The sequence below is a fragment of the Mirounga leonina genome, unplaced genomic scaffold (genome assembly GCF_011800145.1).
Source record: "Mirounga leonina isolate KUSES-001 unplaced genomic scaffold, KU_Mleo_1.0 Mir_101283, whole genome shotgun sequence".
Lineage (NCBI taxonomy): Eukaryota > Metazoa > Chordata > Mammalia > Carnivora > Phocidae > Mirounga > Mirounga leonina.
In genome coordinates, this window is record NW_023270096.1 from 2,497,560 (window position 1) to 2,505,118 (window position 7,559).

The following is a 7,559-nucleotide window of genomic DNA, read 5'->3' on the forward strand; positions in this document are numbered from 1 at the left end:
AAAAAAAAAAAAAAAAAAAAAAAAAAAAAAAAAAAAACAAGAGTGCAGGGCCAGATGGCTTCCCAGGGGAATTCTACCAAACATTTCAAGAAGAAGTAATACCTATTCTACTGAAGCTGTTTCAAAAAATAGAAATGGGAGGAAAACTTCTAAACTCATTCTATGAGGCCAGCATTATCGTGATCCCAAAACCAGGCAAAGACCCCATCAAAAAGGAGAACTACAGACCAATATCCCTGATGAATGGATGACAAAATACTCAGCAAGATCCTAGCCAATAGGATACAACAGTACATTAAAAGGATTAGTCACCATGACCAGGTGGAATTTATGCATGGGATGCAAGGTGTTTCAACATTCACAAATCAATCAATGTTAATAGATCACATTAACAAAAGAAGAGACAAGGATCATATGATCCTCTCAATTGATACAGAAAAAGCATTTGGCAAAATACAGCATCCTTTCCTGATTAAACCTCTTCAAAGTGTAGGGATAGAGGGAACATATTTCAATATCATAAAAGACATCTATGAAAAGCCCACAGTGAATGTCATTCTCAATGGGGAAAAACTGAGAGCTTTTCCCTTAAGTCAGGAACATGACAGAGATGTCCACTCTCACCACTGTTGTTCAGCACAGTACTGGAATCCTAGCCTCAGCCATCAGACAACAAAAAGAAATAAAAAGCATTCAAATTGGCAAAGAAGAAGTCAAATTCTCTCTCTTCCCAGATGACATGATACTTTATGTGGAAAACCCTGAAGACTCCACCTCCAAATTATTAGAACTCATACAGCAATTCAACAACATGGCAGGGTACAAAATCAATACACAGAAATCAGTTGCATTTCTATACACTAACAATGTAACTGAAGAAATGGCGATTAAAGAATTGATTGCATTTACAATAGCACCAAAAACCATAAGATACCTAGGAATAAACCTAACCAAAGGGGTAAAGGATCTATACTCTAGAAACTACAAAACACTTATGAAAGCAATTGAGGAAGACACAAAAAGATGGAAAAACATTCCATGCTTATGGATTGGAAGAATAAACATTGTGAAAATGTCTATGCTGCCCAGAGCAATCTACACTTTCAGTGCAGTCCCTGTCAAAATACCATCGACATTTTTGGAGAAATGTCTGTTCATGTCTTCTGCTCAAACAAACTGTTTGTTGCTGAAGGGGAGGTGGCTTGGGGGATGGGTTAACTGGGTGATGGGTATTAAGGTGGGCATGTGATGTGATGAGCACTGGGTGTTATATATAACTGATGAATTATTGAACATTACATCTGAAAGTAAAGTTGTATTATATTTTTGCTAATTAAATTTAAATTAAAAGTAATAAAATAAATTAAATAAAATGACCCTAGTAATTTTGTGTCCATTTTCATCATCATCATCATCATTATTATCATCTTCTTAATAATAATAGAAGGTTACATTTAGTGTTTACTTCCAACATTGCAAATACTATGCTTTAGATGCATTATCTTATTTAATCTTCATGATAAGCCTAAGAGGTAAATACTGTATTTGCACCATTTTACAGATGAGAACATTAAAGTCCAGAGACTGAGAAATTTACTCAAGGCTATTCATGCAGGATAAGAAGCAGAGCTGGAAATTTTTTGAGAACTATTTATTCCAAGGCCTCTGCTCTTAATAATGCTACATCATGCTGCCACCTGAACAGCAATGTCTCTGACTAAAGAATAGTATCCCATTTAGGTTGGCAGTTTGGAAATAAGCTGAATTTTGCTAATTCTCTTAGATACTCAGAGACACTTCATTTTTAGTTTTATTTTTAAATTCTTAGGAGTGGATGACAAAAATGTTGGGAACAATTTAGAGAAACACTAGCAGGATGCTCTGATAATATGCAGAACTTCCTATCCTTAATCCACCCTTTTCAACACAAATTAACCTGAATTTTAGAGCCTGGTACAAATATTGGTTCCACCTCTTCTTTCTTTCTTTTTTTTACTTTGCAATTTGGAGATTTAATAAATGGTTTTTAATGACAGCATGGGGACAACTTTTACTCAAAAGGTAATAATCACAATGGACTTTTGTAAAAAGTGGGAGAAGAAAGCAACATACACACATACCCATGTGTGTAACACAGGTCCCCCCTGCCCCCCATCAGTGAAAATCATCTGAATTTTACATTCCAGTAACTGTCTCCTACAGATCAATATGCCACCTCTTCTTTCTCACTTTGTTTTTGCATTTATAGAATGTAAATTATTAATCTTCCTGATAGCCAGCATTAAGCATCATGATGCTAAGTGGAGGATGGGAGTACTTACATCTTTTGCTCACATCTTCCTCAGCCCATGGAAAAGGCTGAACATGAAACATGATGAAGGACCCCAAACTGTCCCATGTTCCTCAGTGTTTGTGAAACATTTCGAAAAATACCAGAATTTTGAGTCATACACTTGAAAGACTTCAAAGACAAACAAAAGGGTAGCAAAAGCAAGTTTTAGAAAATTGAAATAAAGCTTTTAATTTATCATGGCATATGAAGATATAAACTGTACATATATATGTGTATATGACATTGATCATTTTTATTGTGAAAGTAATAGCAATATGCCAAAAATAATTTCAAGCTAATTATAAAGTCTTATTTAACATGACTTTTGAGTCTCTCTTTTTTTTTTCTTATTTTACCTTTAGGAAAATACAGGATAAAGCCACTTTCATTTGGCATACAAGCTCATTAACTACATTATTCCTTTTCTTACCTTTATTGTTAGTAAGAGTTTGCAATTCTAATTTGCAGGTATATGACATTAAAAATAGCAGAAGAATTATCAATGATATTAATGTACCTGTATCTCAGTCATGTCTCATTATTTTAGCAGAAATTTTACCATTTTGGTCATACTCATACAGTATACTTATGAGACCAAGTTCATACTTGCATGAGTAAAACCACAGCCATTCTTTGGCAAGTTCTTTACCTTATACCATCCCTCTTCTCTCTTATTCTCAGTGAGTTCTACCTGCAAAAGCAAATGCAAATTCTGTTTGGAAAAACACACTTTAAAATCTGGTCTCAAGGAATTCACATTAAAAGGAAACTTACAAGAAACATTAACTCTTGATTTTTCAAAAAATATTATAAAACAGGCATACAAGCTACCATGAACAAGAGTCAGCAGAAACAATAAACTATAGATGCAGACTCACAAAGATGTTAGATACTAGACTTATTGGAAATAAAATAAGAAATAAACAGATTTAATATTGTTTTAAAAATGAAAGCATAATGATAGAAAACTATCAAAAATGAACAGGTGTTATTAAAAGAAAAATAGAACTAAGAACAAAATGTTCACTAAAATAAATCAATAAACAAAAGTGAAAAGAGAATTAGTGAACTGAAAGCTACATGTGAATTATAAAAAATGCATCACAGAAAGACTAAGAGGTAAAATATAAGAAAGAGAAGTTTAAAAGCGTGATGGATAGAATAAAAGGTCTAACTTGTATCTAGTCAAAATTCTGGAAGGGGGGAAATAATGAGAATGATAAAAAGGCAGTGTTTGTAGAGATCATAAATGGGAATATTCCAAAATTTATGAAAGCCATCAATCCACAGATTTAGAAAATACCCTCCACACCACCAAAAAAAATCCCAAACAGAAAAAATAAACAGCCAATCCTAGACACATTGTAGTGAAAGTAAAAAGCCTTAAGTATAAAGAGAAAATATGGAAAATCTCCAGAGAAAAGACAGATTACCTAAAAAGTAATAACAATTAGACTAATAACAGTCTTCACAGTTCAAACAAAGGAGGCAAGAGGAAGCAGCAGGAGAAAATTGTCAAATTAGCATTGTATATATATAAAAAAACAACCTGCGGGTGCCTGGGTGACACATTTGGTAGAGCATCCAACTCTTGGATTCAGCTCAGGCCATGATCTCAGGATCCTGAGATTGAGCCTTGTATGTTGGACTTCATGCTCAGTAGGAAGTCTGCTTTGGATTATTTCCTTTTTCCTCTCCCCCCCCAACACCTCCCCACCTCTCAAATAAATAAATAAAATCTTTTAAAAAAATATCTTTCAAATACAAAGGAGAAATAAAAGCCTTCAATAAAAGAACATATAAAAATGCCCAGAAGAAGGAAGATGATCAGAGATTGAAGTATGAATGCATGAAGATCTGGTGAGCAAAAAGAGAATAATCATTTGGTAAATTTAAAAACCAATAATTGTACAAAGCAATATAATGATATCTAATTTGTTAATAAAATCAATAAAATAGAACTAAATTTCTGTACATCAATGACAAATAAATCAAAGAGTGACTATAGTTGAAATATTCCAGGTAGTGGGATAATCTTTTATTATTATTTTTGCTCAGATATGCTTGTTCAAATTTCTAAGGAAACCCCTAAAATATTAGAAAAGGAGTGAATGATTTCCAAACAAGTAGAGAATAAAGGAATATAGGATAGGGGAGGATACCACCATTAAAACAAAGGCATTAATAAAAGGGAAAAAAAAGAAAAAAGTATAAGGCATAAAATAAAATGGTAGAAATGAATTTAAAATGTAACATTCATAATGAATGTACATGTAATAAGCACTCCCGTTAAAATGCAATTTTAAGATTTCATATTTTTAAAAATCCAGCTATATAATGTTTACAAAAGAAACACCTAAAATATAGGGACACAAAGATTAAAAGTCAAACAACTGAGGGTTGTGGAAAGGGAGCTGGGTGGGGGGATGGGGGACTGGGTGATAGGAATTAAAGAGGGCATGTGATATGATGAGCACTGGGTGTTATATTCAACTAATGAATCATTGAACATTATATCATAAACTAATGATGTGCTATATTTTGGTACTTGAATTTAAGTTAAAAAAGGCAAAGGATGGGAAAATATATACCAGAAAAATACTATTAAAAATAAAGATAGGGTGCCTGGGTGTCTCAGATGGTTAAGCGTCTGCCTTTGGCTCAGGTCATGATCCCAGGGTCCTGGGATCGGGTCCCGCATCGGGCTCCCTGCTCCTTGGGAGCCTGCTTCTCCCTCTGCCTCTCTCTCTCTCTGTGTCTCTCATGAATTAAAAAAAAAAATCTTTAAAAAAATTAAAAAATAAAGATAACTCGTCTGACATCAGATAAATTATATATATTTTTTAAATTTTTTATGTTTTTACATTTTTAAAGTTTTATTTAAATTCCAGTTAGTTTTCATATAGTGTAATAGCTTAAGATGTAAAATTTAGTAATTCAAAGCTTCCATACAACACCTGGTGCTCATCACAGCTAATGAACTCCTTAATCCAAGATAGAGGGTCATGACATGTTAAAGAAAGATTATATTTACCAAATTAAAAACTCTAAAGTTCTACAGATGTTTGAACATAGGTTCAAAATACAAAATAAAAGAAATGACTGAAACAAAAGAACATTTTAAAATCTACCAGCACTTATTTTCCAACAATTAAAAGGTAAAAGTCACAAAAACCGAGTAAGGATACAGGAGGTTTTTTTTTTTTTTTAATTTTATTTTATTATGTTATGTTACTCACCATACATTACATCATTAGTTTTTGATGTAGTGTTTGATGATTCATTGTTTGTGTATAACACTGAGTGCTCCATTCAATACGTGCCCTCCTTAATACCCATCACCAGGCTAACCAATCTCCCCAACCCCCTCCCCTGTAAAACCCTCAGTTTGTTTCTCAGAGTCCATAGTCCCTCATGGTTCATCTCCCCTTCCAATTTCCCCCTCTACATTTTTCCCTTACTACTATCTTCTTTTTTTTTTTTTTTAACATATAATGTATTATTTGTTACATAGGTACGGGTCTGTGATTCAACAGTCTTACACAATTCACAGTGCTCAACATAGCACATACCCTCCCCAATGTCTATCACCCAGCCACCCCATCCCTCCCACCCCTCACCACTCCAGCAACCCTCAGTTTGTTTCCTGAGATTAAGAATTCCTCATATCAGTGAGATCATATGATACTTCTCTTTCTCTGATTGACTTATTTCGTTCAGCATAATACCCTCTAGTTCCATCCACGTCATTGCAAATGGCAAGATTTTGTGGGTTTTGATGGCTGCATAATATTCCATTCTGTGTGTGTGTGTGTGTATACATATATATACACAACATCTTCTTTATCCATTCACCTGTCAATGGACATCTTGGCTCTTTCCATAGTTTGGCTATTTTGGACATTGCTGCTATAAACATTGGGGTGCACGTACCCCTTTGGATCACTACATTTGTATCTTTGGGGTAAATACCCAGTAGTGCAATTGCTGAGTCATAGGGTAGCTCTATTTTCAACTTTTTGAGAAAACTCCATACTGTTTTCCAGAGTGGCTGCACCACCTTGCATTCCCACCAACAGTGTAGGAGGGTTCCCCTTTCTCCGCATCCAGGTGAACATCTGTCTTTTCCTGACTTGATAATATTAGCCATTCTGACTGGTGTGAGGTGGTATCTCATTGAGGTTTTGATTTGGATTTCCCTGATGCCAAGTGATGTTGAGCACTTTTTCATGTGTCTGCTGGCCATCTGGATGTCTTCTTTGGAAAAATGTCTGTTCATAACTTCTGCCCATTTCTTGATTGGATTATTTGTTCTTTGGGTGTTGAGTTTGATAAGGTCTTCATAGATTTTGGATATTAGCCCTTTATCTGATATGTCATTTGCAAATATCTTCTCCCATTCTGTTGCTTGACTTTTGGTTTTATTGAATGTTTCCTTTGTTGTGCAAAAACCTTTTTATCTTGATGAAGTCCCAATAGTTCATTTCTGCCCTTGCTTTCCTTGCCTTTGGCAATGTTCTTTTTTTTTTTTTTTAAGATTTTATTTATTTATTTGACAGAGAGAGAGACACAGCAAGAGAGGGAACACAAGCAGGGGGAGTGAGAGAGGGAGAAGCAGGCTTCCCGCGGAGCAGGGAGCCCGATGTGGGGCTCGATCCCAGGACCTGGAATCATGACCTGAGCCGGAGGCAGACGCTTAATGACTGAGCCACCCAGGCGCCCTTTGGCAATGTTTCTAAGAAGAAGTTGCTGTGGCTGAGGTCAAAGAGTTTGCTGCCTGTGTTCTTCTCAAGGATTTTGGTAGATTCCTGTCGCACATTTAGGTCTTTCATTCATTTTGAGTCTATTTTTGTGTGTGGTGTAAGGAAATGGTCCAGTTTCATTCTTCTGCATGTGGTTGTCCCATTTTCCCAACACCATTTGTTGAAGAGACTTTTTTCCATTGGACATTCTTTCCTGCTTTGTCAAAGATGAGTTGACCATAGAGTTGAGGGTCCATTTCTGGGCTCTCTATTCTGTTCCATTGATCTATGTGTGTGTTTTTGTGCCAGTACCATACTGTCTTGATGATGACAGCTTTGTAATAGAGCTGGAAGTCCAGAATTGTGATGCCACTGGCTTTGCTTTTCTTTTTCAACATTCCTCTGGCTATTCGGGGTCTTTTCTGGTTCCATACAAATTTTAGGATTATTTGTTCCATTTCTTTGAAAAAAGTTAATGGTATTTT